Below are 20,673 nucleotides of genomic sequence, written 5' to 3'. Positions count from 1 at the left end.
GAAAGAAACAAAACAAAACAAAAAGCAATTGATTGTAATTGGAAGATGGAGTGTTTTGAAAATGGAGAAAAGAAAGAATCAAGCATTTATTTTGTCTTTTGTATACACTTGATTACTAAATAACAGATGAAGAGCCATTTCTCTTTATGGAAGTTTTCTAATTAACAATCAAAGGATAAATGACAGAATTAAAATATCAATATTTTCAATCTCTAATAAATTTATGGATATAGGCATTGTATATTAGTTGTTGTTAACATCATAACAAGAGGTAGCCAGACATTACCTGCCTCCTAATGGAGAAATACACCATCTGCTAGGAAATATCTTTGCCAAAATATCAAACCTTAATAAAATCAAAATTAGATTCAATATAACTTTACAAGAAATATAGAAGTCAGGAGAACATATATGTTAATAAATCAACTTTATGGGGATGCAATGAAAAAAGTACCAACTGTAGTAAAATCTACGGAACATGTCCAACAAATTGGGCTTGAATTGCCAGTAGAAAGCAAATGATGTGGAGAAGGAACACTACAGATGAAAGGAGCTTAGAGAAGACATATTATCTAATCATTATATGTGAACCTTAATTGGATACTGAGTCAAACAACAAAACTATTAATAAACATAGCTTTTATTGTGTGATAGGATATCTGAGCATTAACTAGATATTTGGAAATATTAAATTTTTAAAAAATATATTATGATGCTGTTGGGGTTATATGGTTTTCTTTTTTGAACAGTTTTTATCTTTTAGAGATACATATTAAAATAATGAAGTGATATAATATCTGGATATGCTTTATAATGTTATAGGGAAAGAAGAGGAAGTGGATGAAATAAAATTTGTCATGAATTGATGATATATTTTATTGATAGTCTATCTACTTATATGGTGAGAAAGTAAAAATTAACTTGGACAGAGACAGAGAGAATCTGCCTGGCTATTCATTTGGTTGTGATAGCAGACACAGATAACATTAGCTGCAAGGTTAACAAGAAACAATATTTCTCCCAAGGTTATGCTGCAGCTTGTTCTTCCAAACAAATCATAAACTAATATCTACCTGCATTTTACAGCTGAAGAAGTTCAAGTGAGGGAGATAAACTAACTTGCCCAAGTTTACACATTTGGTATGTGGTGCAGCCATGTTCCTAATTAAACACTATGGTGTAGATTACTAGGCTAAGATTTTACCTGGAATGTTTTTGGTTTAGCTGATTGGCAGTTTTCTTCATGTGGAATTTATGAGTAACATTATATCTTGTTTGGAGGGTAACATACACAAAATTAAGTTTAGGCCAAGGAACAAAGCAACAGTGACATTGACAGTGCTATTAATAGTTTATGTCTCTAGCTTCTCACCACTTGAACCTGTTTTGGTACATGGAAAAATGTGGGAATGGTTAAAGCTCTTCCCTGTAGATAAGTATGAATTTTGGAGATGGTAGAGACAATGGAATGAGTTATGTACCCCAGAAAACAGTATATTCTTAATCTCGATCCTGTTCCTGTGAGTGTAAACACATTGTAAATGGGACATTTGGAGATATTATTTTTAATTAAGTTGTGGCCAACTGAATCAGGATATGCCTTAATCCTGTTACTAGAGTCCTTGAGGAGAGAATGCAATGGAGTGGTGAAGCTGGACTCTGGAAGTCAGCAGGAACTTGGAAGAGAAAATAGAGGACATCACTGAGACAGGAAAGCCAGGGAACCCCAAGGATTTCCAGCCTACTAGAACACTATCTACCCTGGGAGGAAGCAAGCCTTCTAGCCTCTGAAACTGTGATAATAAATTCTTATCATTTAAATCAATCCACTGTGTGGTATTTGTCATGGCAGCCAGGAATCTAAGACAGTAGAGGTGGGAAATCATGGTGTTTTCCCTTATTCATATGCAATATAGGGAATGAAAACACTTTCTTCAATAGTTGGAAAATGCTCTGTTTCTAAGACGTTATAATTGATAAGATTTTTCTATTGCATTGGCTGTAGTAAATAGTTTGGTATCTTCAGGCAAGGTAAGTGACTTATAAGGATGAATATAATAAGAACCATAGCATGTTAAAATTATTCTCTATGCTAATGTGTTTAGATATTAGAAACAAATTGATTATATTCGTAAAATAGAAAAGAAAATGATACCCTCCAGGATGCAACAGGGAGAGTTTAATAAGCTGTCTTAAATCACTCAACCTACAATACATCTAAAATGTTAATTAAGCAACTTTTTTTATCCTCACCTCTATTCTGCTGGCTTTAGTAAAAGCCTGTCTGCCAGCCGAACTCTCTACAGGTAACTCCAATTCTGTTTGAAGTTGGTGATCTGGGCTTGGCTCATAACATTCACAGAAGATTTACCTGAAAGATCAATAAAAGCATGTTCAAAGCTAGATTGGCTTCATAGAGGCCAGGATTTTTATTAATTCATATAAACTTCCTAAAACTTTCACTGTACAGAAAAAAAAAGGAAACTTGAGAATATCCACATTGTAAGAAATTGAATCGGTGTCATGGAGTTTCAGAAATGGTTTGGCGCCCGTGAATGCTCCTTACATGACAGAATTCATGGAAGCACCAAGTGCTGAAGTCTTTCTTAAATCTTCTAGGAGGTCTTAGAATCATCAATCACTTAAAAAAGGGTTTGATAAGCGCCAACCTTTTTGTCTTGAGTGCTGTATATGATTGGTAAGATCTGGATCTTGTCCTTTGTAAGCAGATGTCATTGGCCTCTGTAGAATATGGGTATCTAGGTGTTTACATTTTGAATAATTCCATGAAAGAACTGAAGAAGGTATAGCAAGGAAGAAATTCAGTCAGGAAAAGAAGGTAGGTGGTTTCATACGGAAAAGTAAACGATGCAAGGTTATTGGACCTGGAAAAGAAGGGTGAGGCATTTCAGGAGGTATCTAGTATTGGGGAATGTGGGTGGCTTAAAGCCTAATGGAACCCTGCCTGGACAAGTTGCTAATTTCCCTGAGCCTCAGTTTCTGAATCTGTTAGTCACAAATAAGTATAAACAACTGTTTGACACAAGGGAACTAATTTCTATGAGTATCTTTTTTTCTCATTTATAAAATTATGGTTCCTGAAGGAAATTTTGAAATAATCCCTTTAGTACTATTATTTTCTATTTTTAAAGTGGGGTGATGTTGATGGATTATCTGGGGGTTAGGAGAGTCTTGTAGGAACACTGGCATTTTCTCAGCTTGATAAACACTCAGCTGAGCATTCCTTACAAATTAAGAAAATCAGGGTGATCCAGTCACATGTATGGGGTGGGATAATGTGTAATTTCACTATTATTTATCACTTACTGATGAACGTGACTGCATGTAGGAACAATTGTTATTTTCTCTTTGTCGGGAGAAATAATATTTCTGCTTTTTCTAATTTAGATTTTTTTAAAGGTCTGTATAGTTTGATTAAGAGGGTAAAATTAGAACCAGCCAGAGAGGCTTTGATGTTTAAAATGCTGGAATTATCTTTAATCAGAGGAGATTTAAATCGGCTAAATAGTGGGATTAAGTCAAAATTATCATCATTTTGTCCACTAAAATGTTGATTCTTTTTCTACTAATGGCAACAATTCACTGAATAAGAACTCTTTTATTTTTGAATCAGATGATTCATTGTTTTCTAATGGGTTCAATTTAAAAAATGATTTTCTCCTCTTTAAATGAGGAAATGGTGCTACACAGAGGGAACCAGGCAATATTATAGAATGTCATTTATTAGGTGTAGTAGTTGGGTTCAGGTGTCTTCTCTGTATTGTTCCAATTTTAGTATATGTGCTTACCGAAGCAAGCACACCATGATCATTTTTAGAACCTTTTCCTTACTCCAGGAAATAAAATAAATAGACAAAAGGAAAACCTTATACATCCCAGACCCCTTACCCTTCCCTCTTATTTACCACTAATATTGCAATCTATCCAATTTTAAGACTTCAAATAGAAGTAGGTTAATTAAGACAGTGTAGTATTGGCAGAGATAATTTATAATATCTGTATTTATAGCTATACCTACATATATCTATACCTTTCTCTCTCTCTCTCTCTCTCTCTCTCTCTCTCTCTCTCTCTCTCTCTCTATCTATCTATCTATCTATCTATCTATCTATCTAATCTCAGTGGAAGAAAATGTAACATCCAGAAGTAGATACATACAAATATGGGCAATTGACTTTTTTTTGCAATATAATTATACAATTATTATCAAATATCAGGGCTACTGGATTATAGTTCAACAACTTCAAGTATTTCCTTCCAGTTATTCTAAAACACTAGACACTAAAAAAAAAAACTATATAATGAGTCAGCTGTAATAGCCATTTGTTAAATCCTCATTTCTCAGTTACAACTCCTTCTCATTTGATCTTTCTCTCAGTATTCAGGCCTATCTGGGAAATGACCATTTTAACTTCTTTATGTTGGAAAGGGGTGTTGGCTTCTGGAGTAGAGGAATGACCCTAGATGCTCTTGGAGAGATGGTACCTCTGGGCTTTAGGGCTTATCTGGCCTGGGATTAATCTGAAGGACTTAAGTTTCTGAAAAAATAAATTTACTAAGAAAAACTTGTATAGAGACTTAGATAGACCCAGGGAACTCCCTAGAGTTTTCAGGAATACTGTGGTTTAGGGCATGGCATACTGTGGTCGTTTGAAATATCTGGCTAAAGCTTGCGTGAGAGTAACCTCCAGAGTGACCTCTCAACTCTATATGAAGTCTCTTAGCCATTGAAACTTTACTTTGTCCCATTTCTTTTTCCCTTTTTGGCCTTTCTCTATCCCACAATGACAAAGCAAAGCTCATCCCTGGGAGTCATGCCCTGCATTGTCAGGGAGACTTATACCCCAGGGAGTCATGTCCCATGTTGCGGGGAGGTTAGTGAGTTTATTTGCAGAATTGGCTTAAAGAGAGAGGCCAAATCTAAGCAACAAAAGAGTCTCTCTGGGGGTGACCCTTAGGCATAATTACAAGCAGGCCTACCTCACCAGAAATAAGTTTCAAAATGGCATGCTTTAAGATGGCGTTCCTCAGGTGGGGTAATTTAATTTTAATTTTCCCCTAGAACCTCTAGATGACTTTGCAAATATGTTTTTATTTTCTGCTCAAAATACTCTGGAATGTATTACATTGACCTGTACATTACATACTCTGGAATGTATTACTTTGACCTGTATTAAATTGACCTGTACAGAATAATAAGACCTCATTTCCTATTGTAGGTTTCATGCAATTCGGTTGTTTAAATAAACTGACCAAACAGGTTAAATTAGATAGTGTGCTATAGAAAATTTGAATTTTGAACCAAATAAACATCTCTTCCTTTGGTGTCCCACAGAGGCTGAAGTTTTAAAATACAAACAATACCATCCTTTATCCTGTATTCTTATTTACTTTAGTTCTAATCAGGCCCATTACATTCATCTCTCTAATTGGAGTCAGATCATTTTTTCTGCTTCTTTAACAGTTGCTGTTAAAGTAACTGAAGGTAATGCTGACTTTCAGAGCTACAAAACTCTAATTCTGAATCTCAGGTGTCCCACAGATACTGGGAACTACCAATGTTCCTGAGAACTACCAGATTATACACACAGAGCACAGCATCTAAAAATTTAGAAATAACACTTAAAACTCAAGAATAGATGTGACTGCTGTAATAGCTTACAATCTAGGAACCTTTACATTGAGGCCTTTTTGAACATTCCATACTCCTTAACCATCAATTGCCCACTCTCTGCCCACTTTCTATCCCCTGATAGTCTATGCACTCACATTCAATTTTCAGAGTTTGCTGATGAGTTCATTTGTATTAGTGAATCCATTATTTGTCCATTTTTTAATGGTTTATTTTACTCAACATCATGTCCTCAAGATTATTCTTCTAGTTGCACACCACAGGACTTCATTCCTTCCTGCAGCTGCTCATAATATCATCATATGTATACCCCACATCTCACCCTTCCATTCTTCAGGCAGGGTACCCTAAGGCCACCCTCATCCATTGCAAATTGTGAATAATGTCACCATAAACACCAGTGTGCAGATGCCTATTCATGTCTCTGCTTTCAGATCTTCCAAGTCTTTGTCTAATAACAGAGTTTCAGGATCATGTGGCAATGCAATACTTTTAGCCTACTGTGGAACCACACACTGCCCTCCAGAGGAGCTGCTCCATTCTGCTTCCCTACAGTATATAGTTACCCCTATGTTAAATCACATAGTTATGCTATCACTCACACAACCTATATGAGAAGACTTTCATTTCTTTCACAAAGAGAGAAGAGGAAAAAAGAGAAAGAAAAAAGAAGGGAAACAACAGGAAGAATCTCTCATCCCTCCATTATATCTGCCTCAGTATTGACCTTTAGCTTTGTTATATTGCCTTTGTTACACTGAATGAAAGAATACTACGATGTTGCTGTGGACCATAGATCCTACTTTGCATAACTTGTATTTTTTTCATATACTATCCCATTTTTAACACCTTATAATGGTAACCTTCAATTGTTCTTTCTCAAGTAAAAACTTTCTTATATTTGTACATTTAATTACCATCATTGTCCACTCTAGTCCCTGTTTAGATTCTCTGTCTTTTCTTCTGGTATCATGCATGCTTCTAGCCTTCCTCTTTTAATTTTAGTCCCCTTCAACTTTGTTCATTATACTTACAACATTGTGCTACCATCACATAGTATGGTGCTATTCATTTCTGGATCTTTACAATCAATTTTGTTGAATGTTCTGTACTCCTTCAGCATCAAGTGCTCAAATTCTACCCTATTTCTGCATCTCATAACCTGCGTTCTCAATTTTAACCCTAGGAGTTTGCTTGTTATATTTGGTTCATATCAGTGAGACTATATAGTATTTGTCCTTTTGTTTCAGGCTTATTTTGCTCAATATAATGTTCTCAAGTTTTGTCCATATTGTTGGCTCTTCATGATTTTATTCTGTCTTACAACTGCATAAAATTCCATTGTATGTATATGCCGCAGTTTGTTTATCCATTTGCCCATTGGCAGACATTGGGTTGTTTCCATCTCTTGGCAATCATGAATAATGCTATTGTAAACATTGGTGTGCAAATGTCTGTTTGTGCCCCTGCTTTCAGTTCCTTCAAATATGTACCTGGTAATGCGATTGCTGGATCATATGGCAATTTTATATTTAGCTTCCTGAGAAACTTCCAAACTGCCTTCCAAAGCAGTTGCACCATACTACATTCCCAACAACAGTGAATGAGTATACCTATTTCTCCACATCTTCTCCAGCACTTGTACTTTTCTGATTTTTTTGATAATGACCATTCTAGTAGGCATGAGATATCATTTTGGTTTTGATTTGTATTTCCCTAATTGCTAGTGAAGTTGAGCATCTTCTCATATGTTTTGAGCCATTTATATTTCCTCTTTGGAAAAACGTCTGTCCATGCCTTTTGCCCATTTTTTAATCGGGTCATTTGTCTTTTTGTTGTTGAGTTGTAGGATCTCTTTATATATTCTAGACCTTAAACCCTTATCTGATATGTCATTTCCAAATATTGCCTTCTATTGTTAGGCTGCCTTTTTACACTCCTGACAAAGTCCTTTGATGCAAAAAAGTGTTCAGTTTTGAGGAGGACCCTTTTATTCATTTCTTCTTTTATTGCTTGTGCTTTGGGTGTAAAGTCTAGAAAACTACCTCCTATCATAAGATCCTTAAGATATTTCTCCATATTTTCTTCTAAAAGTTTTATGGTCTTAGCTCTAATGTTTAGGTCTTTGATACATTTTGAGTTATTTTTTGTATAAGTTGTGAGATAGGGCTCCTCTTTCATTCTTTTGCATATGGATATCCAGTTCTCCATCTACTATTTGTGGAAGAGGCTATTCTGTCCCAGTTGAGTTGACTTGACTGACTCATAAAAGATCAACTGCCCATAGATGAGAGGGTCTACCTCTGAACACTCAATATGATTCCATTGGTCAGTACATCTTTATGCCATTACCATGCTGTTTTGACCATAGTAGCTTTGCAATATGCTTCAATGTCAGATAGTGCAAGACCTCCCACTTCATTTTTCTTTCTCAAGATATTTTTAGCTATTCAGGGCATCTTGCCCTTCCAAATAATTTGATTATTGGTTTTTCTATTTCTGCAAAGTAAATTGTTGGGATTTAATTGGCATTACATTGAATCTACAAATCAATTAGAGTAGAATTGACATCTTAACTATATTTAGTCTTCCAATCCATGAACGTGGTATTTCCCTCCATTTGTTTAGATCTTCCTTGATTTAATTTTGCACTGTTTCATAGTTTTCTTTGTGTAGGGTTTTTTTTTTTACGTCCTTGGTTAAATTTATTCCAAAATATTTGATTCTTTCAGTTGTTATCGTAAATGGAGTTTTTTTCTTGATTTCCTCCTGCGATTGCTCATTACTAGTGTATACAAACACTACAAATTTTTCTACGTTGATCTTGTATCCTGCCACTTTGATGTACTCATTTAATAGCTCTACTGTAGATTTTGTCAGTATTCTTTACATGTAGAATCATGTCATCTGCAAACAGTGAAAGTTTTATTTCATTCTTTCCAATTAGGATGCCTTTTATTTATTTTTCTTGTCTAATTACTCTAGCTAGAACTCCAGCACAATGTTGATAAGAGTGGCAATGGGGGATATCCTGTTTTGTTCATGGTCTTAAAGGGAAAGCTTTCTGTCTTTCCCCATTGAGGATGATGTTAGCTATGCCTCATAGCCCAGGCTACAGGCTGGGTGGTGGGGGCTAGAAATTTTGGTTTCCTGTGCCCTCCAGTCAAAATCTGGCTCAATGAGGGGCTGTGTCCCTTACTTCATTTGTGGCAGAGGACTCCCCCAGCTGACCCAGATTTTAGCTGACCCAGATTTTAGCTACCCTGCCTGGCAGGAATCAGTCTGCTGAATCTTGTTTCCCTCAGGGATGAAGGAAAGGCTTTAGGATCCAGGGCTAGAAATACACTCTGTCAATGTTTTCTCAGAGTCTTTATCTTGTCTCCAAACAGTGGGGGTCTTTATCACTGCTGTGAGAGAATTCATATTCTGTGTTCCCAGTAGGAGAGAGCCCTGCTGCTGTTTCTCTGCCCATCATGTGCTGTGTGTGAGACATAGTGAAGGGGAGGGTTGGGGAATAGCCCATTCAGTATAGAGTTTTCCTACCTGATATTTTTCTCTCTCTTCAATTCAGCATTGGTAGGGTCTTTCACCAGTCTATATCTCCCTCCAGAGTTCTTAACAATCCAGATTTGTCCTTTTTTTTCATTGAATTTCTGGGAAGACATTTTCAGTAGCTGGTTATGTCACTGGATTGATGATGTCACCCCATCATTTCATATATTTTTAACCTTTCATTTTGATAAAATTGTAAATTCACATAGAGTTATAGGAAATAATACATAGAGATCCCATGATTCTTTACCCAGTTTCCACCAATGGTAAACTTGCAAAACCAGAGTGCAATGTTATAACCAGGATATTTTGTTTCCCTTTTGTAGTCACATCTACATTCCTCTTTCCTTCCCCTCCCCCACCATCTTTAATCCCTGACAACCATTAATCTATTCTCCTTTTCTATAATATTTTCATTTCAAAGATGTTATGTAATTGAAACTGTACAATAGGTAACTCTTTGGGGGTGACCTGTTTTCAGTATAATTCGATGAATATTCATCTGAGTTCTTAAGTGTTTCAATAGTTCATTTCTGTTTATTGCTGAGTAGTAGTTCATTGTATGTGTATATCATAACGTGTTTACCCATTCGACTATTGAAGAAAACCTGGATTGTTTCCAGGTTTTGTCAATCACATACAGAGTTGCTATGAACATTTGTGTGCAGATTTTTGCATGGAAATAAGCTTTCGTTAATCTGGAACAAATGTCCGAGTACAATTCCTGAGTTGTATGGTAGTTGCTTATTTGTTGAAGTTGCCAAATTGTTTTCCATAGTAGCCATACTATTTTACATTCCCACCAGCAATTTATGAGTGATCTTTTTTATGTGTATCCTCACCAACATTTGGTGTTGCCACATCAAAAAAAAATTAGTGATTTTGGTAGATGTGTAATGATAAACACCACGCTTTTAATATGCATTTCCCTAATGACTAGTGATATTCAATATTTGTGTATCCTTTTCATGAAATTTCTGTTTATATCATTTGCTCATTTTCTGATTGTATTGTTTTTAGTTTGTGCTTCTTATATAGTTTAGATATTATCCTACATTAGATATATGACTTGTAGCTTATAGGGTCTTTCACAGAGCAAACATTTTAAATTTTTATGAAGCCCTATTTATTATTTTTTTCTTATGACTCAGGCTTTTGGTGAGAAATCTTTTCCCAGCCTTTTATGCAAAAGATAACATTTTTTTGTTCCTAAAATTTTGTAGTTTTATACTTACCCTTAGGTCTGTGAACCATTTTTGAGTTTGTCTTTGTATAAGGTGTGAAGTTTTGGTAGAGGTTCATTTTTGTTTGTTTTATCCACAGCTATGCATACTGCTTGATATACAAGTCACAGCCTTGTTAATGCCGCGGGGAAGGTGACTCTAAGGCAAGCAGTCAGGAGAGGTCATAAGCTTGAAACAGATCAGGTTGGTGCATACTTGAGGTTTTGGATGAGGTAATAGAAAACTGCTCAGTGCTAAGTTGATGCATAGTCAGAGAAAAGAGTTATATGTATACCATCTCATGTGGTCATAAAATAGCTTTGGCATTATTAGGCAGAAGTTGTTGCGAGAAAGAGAAGCTATCCTTGGTGGATTTAGGAGAAAGGTCTGGAAACCATTCCAGGACTCTGCACTGTTAAGCATAACCACTGCTGCACCAACCCAGGGTTGGGGCGTGGATGTAAGAATAATCTGCACTATATTCTGTCTTGCTGTCATGAATTCTTCTAAGTGTGAGTTGAAAGACCCTGGAAAATGTGTATGCTGTGGGGTAGTGGAAGGCATGGGCTTTCTTCTCTAGTCTCATCAATTGACTGTGGCAGAAAGGCTGGGCTTAGCCAGAAGATTATATGCCACACATTGAAGTAGCTATTCTAGGAAACTGTTAGCATGTATTTCTGTAAGAGTGGTTAGGCAGTACGAGTTAAAATGATACAGAGCATGTCTGAGTGTTGATTATTATGAGTGAGCAGGGTTTATTGATCTTTTGAAAAGTTTTTCTTGGAGGTTAGTTTGGTGAGAACTGGAAGATGTCGTGATACTCTTGGTTTCTGGGAAACTCAGTAACATTTAAAGGCTACACAGGCCTAGCTTATGAATATCTCAACAATTAATTAAATCAAATGATAATTTAATTGTAAGACCTTGGTCTCTAGAATTCTAATTAATCTTGTAACTAATGAACCATTAAAAATTTTCTCAATAGAAGTCCTTTTCACCAAAGAGAGTTATATTTTTCTCATCTGAGGCTTATACTGAAACCTCCACTAGAACTTAAGTGTTATGGTCTTGCATGAGAAACTTTATCTTGGGGGGGAGGGGGCGGATGTATTGCAGTAAAAATCTTATTATAATTATGTTTACATTTTCTACCCTCTTCTCATTTTCTGTAACGTGATGGTTAGGACTCCTCTACTTTCTTTTTAGTTTTAATTTAAAAAATTATTAAGATCTTATTTATATACCTTTGAGCAAGAATATTATTTGAGCCACATGACTGAGCTCACATTACATTTAGAAGTTGTTTTATTAGACTACATTTTAATTTTATTTCATTTGTCTTCATTAAACAACTGTTTGCCACCTCAGGCATTATAGTTCTGACTCTATATTGGTTCCCAGGCTGTAAACGTTGAAGCTTATTTGAATACTTTGCATAAGATTATTCTGAAAATACATGCAAAAAGTCAACTTTAAATATTTCTAATGTGTTTTATGTATACCTTCTTTGGTGATTTAATATTTGTGCCATATCTAAAGGAACATATACCCATAAAATGATAGTACTAATATTTGAGTAAAACATTTTCTGTAAATAAAGGGATTTGTATAGAGTATATATTCTGGCTAAGAAAACTTGAAGTCAATGATTTTAAGTATCCCTGAAGTCAAACTCCATCCTTTCTCTCACTGCCATCCTTTTATCCTTCCCCAGTTCTTTTCCATTTTCTCTTTCCCTTCTGTACTTCAATGGAGGAAGTGTAAGTCTCAGGAGAGGAAATGAAAAGAAGAAAGAACATATTGTGGCTTGCAACCTTTTCTTTGAGAACCTGTATTTTCTTCCATGCTGGAGTTGTATTTCTTCATGTCTCCTTTCCATCTATTCTAGGAGTCACTGAGAAGCAAATCCAGACATTTGGATCCTACTAACTCACATTAGTTGTTATGAAATTCTGACTGTGCAAAACTCAATCTTTTTTTTTTTCCCCTCAATTTTATAAAGGATTGATCTGGTTCTTTAGGATGATTTATTAGATTAAAATCTGTTTGTAAATATTTTTCAATTTTTCTCCTTTTGTTGACATCTTTGTACCTCTACTAGTTTATCATCTCCCACTCACGTTTCTTCCTCTTGCAGTCTTTTATCCCATTAGAAGTGTGATGGTTGAGATCAGAATCAGGGCAATATAAGGAGGTAAAAAATTATTTTCATTAAAAAAGGAAAAAACTCTGCTTTTTCTTGTCCCAGTCATTCAGGATTCTTCCTTGTTTTTCTCATTAGTATCATGTTCGTGATGTATTAATTCACATTACTAGTTTTACACATTTTTTATTTTTTACTTGTCTTCATTAGAAAGTCTATTTCTGGCATGGTAGACAACAATTTCATTAACTGTATTCATCAGTTTCAAAACCCCCTTTCTAAAGGGATTTGTTATTTGCCCATGTTTTAGTTTCCTTGATTGCTCAGGCAAATACCATGCAATGGGCTGGCTTAAATAGTAGGAATTTAATGGTTCATGGTTTTGAGGTTAGGAAAAAATCCAAAGCTAAGCATCTTTAAAGCAATGCTTTTCCCCTGAACACTGTGGCATTCTGGGACTGGCTGCTGGTGAAACTTGGTCCTTAGCTTGTCACATGGCAAGACACATGGCAGCATGTCCTGGTCTCTCCCTTCTGTTCTGTTGATGTTCAGCTTCTGGCTATTCTCTCTGTGACTTTCTCCCTGTCTGTTTGAATTTCATTCTGCTTGTAAAGTACTCCAGTAATATGATTAAGACCATGCTGGGTCACAACTTAACTGAAGTAACCGCATCAAAAGGTCCTACTTACAATGGGTTCACAATCCTCAGGATTGGATTTAAGCTTTCTTTGGTACATGCAGCTCCAAACCACCACAACCAGCCAGAGAATAAACAGCCATATTGTGCTGATTTGAAACTATTATGTACCCCAGAAAAGCCAGGATCTTTTAATCTAACCTTGTGGGTGCAGACTTATTATGGGTAGGGTCTTTTGATTACGTCGTTTCCATGAAGATGTGACTCACTCAATTGTAGGTAGAACCTTTTGATTAGATTACTTTCATAGAGATGGGACTCTGCCCATTCAAGGTGGGTTTTAATTAGTTTACTGGAGCCCTTAAATGAACTCTTGGTGAGAGAAAGAGCCCAGAGCTGACACAGATAGCAGAGAGATGAAACTAAGTGACAAATGTTTGGAGACGCTTGGAGACCGACAGACGCTCAGAGAAAAGGCCCTTGGAACCAGGAGCAAAGGGCCAGCAGGCAGACGTTGGCATGTGCTTTCCCATATGACAGAGAAACCCCAGACAAGATGGGCCTTTCTTGAGTGATGGTGGACCCTTGTTGATGCCTTAATTTGGGCATTTTCCTGGTCTTGGAACTATAAATGTGTAGCCAAATAAATCCTATTTGTAAAAGACAATCCATTTCTGGTATATTGCATTCTGGTATAGCATTAGCAAACTGAAACATATATGATCATAGATTTTGCCGTAATTTGACTACAATTTGACATATTCCTCAACAGCGAATAATTTTTATTTGGAATACCCTACTTATTAGTTTAATAAAAAAATTCTCATCCATGTGACCTAGAAAAGGAAAGAATAGAAAGCCACCTTGTTGGGCGCCCGCTGCGTGTCAGGCACTTGCTAGGAGTAACACAAATGTGAAGTCTAAGCACGGGTCAGTACTGAAGAATATAAATGCTGAATGACTGCTTGATTTTTCTTAAATAATTAAAACATAGTTCTGCCTAAGCAGTGAAGAGTTCCTTTATCAAGGCTTAGGATCTCTATTGGTACAAGATTCTAAAACATTTTCTACCCCACTACAAACATTGATGAGGTAATGTGATAGTGGTGGAAAATACTGTGGATTTTATGGATAAGCAGGCTGAAGCAATGGAAAGAAGACTCCTAACAGCTTTTCTCCATTATAACCATGTGATGTTGGGATAATCTTGAACAAGTTTGAAGCTTAGATTGCTCGTTTGTGAAATGGGAGATATCAGTATGCAGAATAAATTAAAAACTGATAATTGTTTTCTTACATGGAATATAAGGATCATGGCCCAAAGTAATGGCTGGGACATACTTCAAATTTACTATCATTGGCTCCAAATAATATGGATTGTGCCTCTTCTTGAAGTAGAACAGAGAGAATTTGACTAACAATTTACTGTAACTATTCTGATACAGTGCACATATGAAATAAACACTATCACAGCATAAAGAAAGATAGCAATATGAAAGAATTTTACTACCTGTTTCATCTGCTGGAGAGCAGCCCCTAATTATGATCTTGAAAAAAAGAGCTATGTTACTCAAACTGAATTCAAGTCCGGGGTATATGGAAGCAATTCTATTTAACCTCTCAATTTCCTTACCTTAAAACAGCAGCATCAATATCTGCCCTGCCTAACTCATGGTACTATCATTGTTAATTTACACTGAGCATTTTTCCTTTTAACCAACACTGTACTAGATCACTTTGAGACATAAGAGTCTTTGGGTTGCTGTGCCATGTGAAACAATGCCTCTGATTGCTCATGGTTTTGAAAAAGATTGGCATTTATCATCACAAAGTTACGAGTTTCTAAATTTTCCTATATTCTTCAGTACACTCTTCTTGCCTAATTGCCTCCAACTCAATTATTTAAGTTCTTCTTTTAATTAAATAAGCAAAATGTGCATAAAACAAATATGAGGATATTTACAATTTCTTCCTGAATATTTGACGCATAGTACTAGAAAAATAAAACTGACTTTGTTGAGACTAACAAAAGTTTGTGTGTTTTTTTACTTATTCGTAAATGTTAGTAAAACTCTCCAAAAATGTCAGGTTTCTAACATAAAAACTGATAGTTTAATACCATCTTATTCCAGTCCTTGTTTTTGAACATTTCAGTATTTGTTAAGCTGCTGTGTCTGTCAGTAAATAACATTCACTCATGCTTCTTGCTCTTTCTTTTTAATGTTTTGAAAAATTTGACTCTGATGGAAAAATACTGATTAACTATTCCAAAACTATTTTGATCATATTCCAAGACCCAAGTGGTGCATGAATAAATTCTTTAAGTTTTATATTTTAAAAATAATTGGATCTTTCTAATCCTAGGTGTCCATATCCCATGTGTTAGCTGGCACAGAACTAAGTAAATAACCCTTTTTTGTATTTGCATTTTAATTTTCCTTTAACGGTTTTGCAATCTATGTTTTCATACAGAGAATATGCCTGCATTATAAATAGATGTCACTTGAGCTGTCATTTCAAAGATCTATGATAGGAATCTGAAAGTCTAGAGAAAATGTTTAAAGAGGCAAATTTAGTTAGATTTTTGAAACATTTTAAAACTGTTCCTTAAGACGGAAATATATATATAATCCACTAACTGATAATCACAATTTGTGGATGATGCTTATTAATATGAATTTTATATGGGTATCAATTTGATTTAATGTTTGCATGACATTTTTCAAAGAAACTTCTAAATACACAATAGAACTGTATCGTTAACATACTCTGTGTTCACATGTACATAAATAATATTTCGCCAGCACATTCTATCAATGCATACAGAGTCCTCCCCCCAAATATGTCAATCTTCTAATAAAAGCTACAGAAATTTTATGAAATTCAAAAAACATTAATTAAACTTAATAAGACTTGTGGGTGTTTGTTTTTAATATATGCTTGAATTAACAGTGACCATGTGAGGTATTTTTTAACGAATTACTTAGGAATCTATATTATATTGTCTCAGCTCTTGCTGAAGGATTGCTTACAATGGGAAATTATTTTAAACTAAAGACTTCTCATCTGGCTGTGCCAAGGTGAGTTTTTCCCTCACTGCTTTGACTTGCAGTTGAAGTTGATGTGAGAGTTTGTCAGGGTTGTTTTGACAGTCTGGTCATCCTAATCCAGGGATCTGATCCCTGTGGTTTGTCAATTATCCTGCTAACCCTACAGCGAGAACAACACTCAAGGCACTGAACTGTCAACCAATAACCAAGAAATAATGTCAGGAGCCAAAGAGGCAGGAGTAAGAGAAGGGTTTGACAACAGAAGTCAGTTATCATTCAGCATTTATTTTATTTATGGGGGCTCATAACAAATTAATTATTGGGAATCACATAATGTAGTGTCATCCAGGGCTTTGGGCATTCTTTTGTGTCTAAATTTAAAAGGCAAGGATTTGACTGCCTGTATAAGTTTTGCTAACCTGAAGTTCTGGAAAATAACTACATTGAAGATGCCTAGATAACCTGAACTTAATTTGTTTGTGATTTTTTTCACCTGCCTCATGTTTAGGAAGATGTTTAGGAAAAAAAATGCACCTGGAGACTATGCATGCTCATGGATACAATTTTGAAGTTACTGGGAGTCCATTTATAGGGACATGGACATAAATAGGGGGGTGAGATTGTGCTTTGTGAATAACAGTAAGAAGCAATGCATTTGAAATCAAGAATTTCAAAGGCAAATTTGCTTTTGAATTTAATTTATGAACATCTATAGCATTTAAGGGAGGAAATAAAGGGGCTTTTAAATAACAATGATATCTGTTGTAAAAAAATCACGATAATGGGGCTTTAAATCTGCAACTGCTGTTGAACTGGGTCCAATAGAACTTTTGAGGACATCACTTGAAACTTGCTTAGGCTTTTATTCTAACATAGCTCTCACAGGCTTTCTCAATTCAAATATCTGCCCATAAATAACAAATCCATGAGCCAGGAACCTTAAAAAAATAAGTGCTATCTGGCTATAGCCAAATAAAACTTTTTAATTGTGTGTGTTTATTCAGGAAAGTGTTGAAAGAGTCAAAGTTCTTGCTCTGTAAGTTGCAAAAAGTTTAAAATTTAAACACTTTTTGAAGAATTCCAATCAAATAATAAAACTTGCTTTGAAGACCTAATCAGTACAGAACATGTGTTTTCTTGGTCAAGAAATTATAAAATTACTTGTAAAATAATATTTATTATGGGCAGTACCCTCCCCCCAATATAAAAATACAAACATCCACAGATAATTATTTTTAGAATGTGAGTATATATAGTTTCATACCTAATTTTTCTTCATTTAATGGACATGTTCTCATATTATGGAAAATCCTTTTAAAATACAATTTTAACAATAACATGACATTTTAACATATGGATATACAATAATTCACTTAAGTAATACTCTAACATTGAATTTCTTATTACTTAAATATGAAAAGACACAAGATGATTCTGCAAGTAATATTTCTTTTTTCTGCTTTATTTTAGACTTATTTCTGATTTTCATTTAAGGATGGCTTCTTTCAAGCAAACTTACTAAGTCAGAGGGTATCAATACTTTTGATCATTGGAGAGGACTTCAACTCTTATTTGAAGCAAATGATTAGCATTGAAGATAGAAATTATCTTAGTTTGTAAATATCATCTAAAAGATACTCTAAAACATGGAAACATATGCTGGTTGAAAACTATTGCTGAGGTAGAAAAATATTTGTGTGTTTGTGTAGGCATCATTTGCCAGGGCAAGTAACTGAGTCAAAAAACTAAGGTGGTGACAAGTAGGTTGAGATCCCACTTTTATTTCACGCTAACTCGGTATTCTCAGGTAAATCACGTAATCTCTGTGTTTCAACTTCCCCTTCTGTGAAATGGAAGCATTATTATCATCAAATCTTTGTGTTGTGAGAAGGATTAAATTACCTGATCTATATAGAATAGTGCATGGCACATAGAGAGCCCCAGTGAACGTTAGCTGCTGCTGGTACTTGAATATTGCCACCAGCAAATAAAATCATATTGGCTTTTACAAGCTTTGAATTTCTCACCAGAAAGTAGAGGATAGCAAATATTTTCATTATATACAGAGTACCTAGTTAAATAAACTTTTTTGGCATACATAGAAAGTTTTTTAAAAGCACAATTTTATATAGTAGTAATCATTCTTGCCCACTGGGAATAACAGAGAGGTGAAGTACTAGTAAGTGACTGTGTTTGGATTATGTGTTATGTGTGTTATTAGGTATAAATGTAAGGGTGCTATCTTGGTATCATTTAATGTAACCCATAGATTCTCAAATATCATTGTGCATATGAAGCACATATTACTAAAAGGCAAATTCTGATTTGGTAAGTCTTGGGGGTAGCTTGATATTGCACATTTCTAATAAGATCCCCAGGTGATTGATGGTGCAATGGCTACAGTTTTGAGCAGAAAGTATTTAGACTATGGAATAAAGTGATTGGAGTTTAATAGTGAATTGTTTTTACTGTTTAATACTTTGCTTAGGGCATTTATTGCATTTGCATATCATGAATTTGAATCTCCAGAGTGTTCTGAAAATGTGGGAAGTCATCAAATTTATATAAAAATAGTATACCCAAACATTTGGAGAGAAGAACATTTGGGAAAAAAAATTCTCCATCTATTGATCTTTGGCTGTTTATTCAAATATGACATGGATATTTGGTGACTTGTCATGGGCATTTTCACCTCCAGCTGCTTCTCAATGTCACAATCATCACAGAACAGTCTGTGTTCCTTCCAGCTGGACTGCCGCAGGAATCAAGTTCCATCAGTATTGTTAAATAATGACCCTGATTATGAGGACATGTCCTTACATCAGAGTCCTTGCTCTGCTTTTTTCCAGGGATCCATATCTGCTTAACACAATCTGGGTATGCAGCAGGGTCTGAAGGTATATAAAATACAGGACAAGTTTGCCAAATCTCCCTAGAGCATCCATTTTACTCAAAGACTTAGAAAATTATATCAACACGAACATGGGTCATTTATAGCATGCAATTTGTGTGCATTTTGAAAATAATTGAGAACTGAGTGCATGGGTGGTTCAGTGGTAGAATACACATCTTCCATGCAAGAGACCCAGGTTTGATTCCCGGACCATGCACTAAAAACAAAAAAGGAACTTATGATGGACCACCTCTGGCTATGTTCCTGTAACCCAGGAATATTCTTTGACATTATTCAGCCATTAGGCCCAATTTTTGGAGGAAAATATGAAAGCCATCAGAAGGGAAAAAGGACAAAAGGAAGAAACCCAGGTAGTTTGGATGTAGTATGAGAAGAGAATTGACTTAAGCAAAAATACTTGGTTTCTGATACTTACTCTGCTACTCACATCCTTTAGTAACTCTTGATCTCTATGGGCCTTAGTATTCTCCTTTGCAAAATGAAAGAGACTGATTTTGTAGTCCCTCCAAATTTTGGCATTCTGTAAATTTATGATTGAATTATTCTTTTCCACTGAGCATTTTGTCCTAATGCATAGGCGGCCAGTTGACTATTTTGTATGGTAGAGCCTTCCCCAGCCTTGGTTCCTATGGTAGTGCCCATCTGTGGCCAGAGCTGTCAATCATTCTGGGATTATTTTCATTGCTTTGCAGAGTCAAAGACCTACACTAGAGATGGAGTTTCATTTAAAATGCAATTTAGTGTACATTGTGCTGAAAAGTATGTTACCCCACATGCAGTGGGGTAATTCTCTAAAAGAATTTACCTCCTAAATTTAGGGTATCAATGTAAACCACCAGAATCGCTACTTGACAATTTGTCATTCAACTTCAGCAAAACTGTAGAGGAAAAGCACAATGAATTAATGAATAGCAACAAATCCCCATGACAACATGTTAGTTCATTAAAATTTTATCAGCATTCTTCCTAAGGAAAGTGTGCCTTCTGTTCTATGTTGAGTTTCTTCAACATTGTTTTACAGCCAATTCACAGCATTCTGGTGCTTCAAAATTAGTTCCTGTGGAGAGTCTATACACATAGACTCTATATTGTGTCACACATGGGTCTCCTGGGTGTCATAATGAAATATTGTGTGCATTTTTGTGCATCTTATGGCTTAAACATTAACATGCATTTCCCCACTGCCTTTTCTGGAGAGTAGGCTAATTAGCTGAAAAGCCATCTTTGTGTTAATTTTTAAGCAAATGTATTAAATTGGGTTTCACAAATATCTCTCTAATATTTAACAAAAAAGGCATCAAATGGAGGAAAACTGCAAAATAACTTTGCTCACTGCCACAGTAGCAGATTCCCTCTGGCTTTGGGAAATAAAAAATAACACATAAGCCTCGATGCTTGCCATGGATTTTTTTTCTCTCCTTGAAAATTCCTTTATGTGTGACCCAGATGTCAGTGGTCTGTCCTTTCTGAATCTTCTAGCCAAATAGAGACACATCTTTCT

At 35.4% G+C, this 20,673-nt stretch overlaps 1 long non-coding RNA gene across 2 annotated transcripts in view; it reads right to left on the bottom strand.

Annotated features, from left to right (window-relative positions):
* Positions 1 to 2,258: 2,258 nt before the first annotated feature.
* The window catches only part of LOC143682679 (uncharacterized), a 61,395-nt gene continuing 42,980 nt past the window's right edge, over positions 2,259 to 20,673 (bottom strand). Inside the window, exons 5-7 of one of the 2 annotated variants that reach the window (XR_013175223.1) lie at positions 9,197 to 9,306; positions 2,670 to 2,885; positions 2,259 to 2,371 (exon numbers count right to left, since the gene is read on the bottom strand). This is a non-coding gene — a long non-coding RNA (uncharacterized LOC143682679). The remainder of the gene's footprint in view (positions 2,372 to 2,669; positions 2,886 to 9,196; positions 9,307 to 20,673) is intronic. The other variant, XR_013175224.1, reaches the window with a different exon arrangement.

The sequence above is a fragment of the Tamandua tetradactyla genome, chromosome 5, assembly GCF_023851605.1.
Source record: "Tamandua tetradactyla isolate mTamTet1 chromosome 5, mTamTet1.pri, whole genome shotgun sequence".
NCBI lineage: Eukaryota > Metazoa > Chordata > Mammalia > Pilosa > Myrmecophagidae > Tamandua > Tamandua tetradactyla.
Note: the sequence above shows the minus strand (reverse complement) of the source record. Positions and strands in the feature narration are given on the sequence as shown.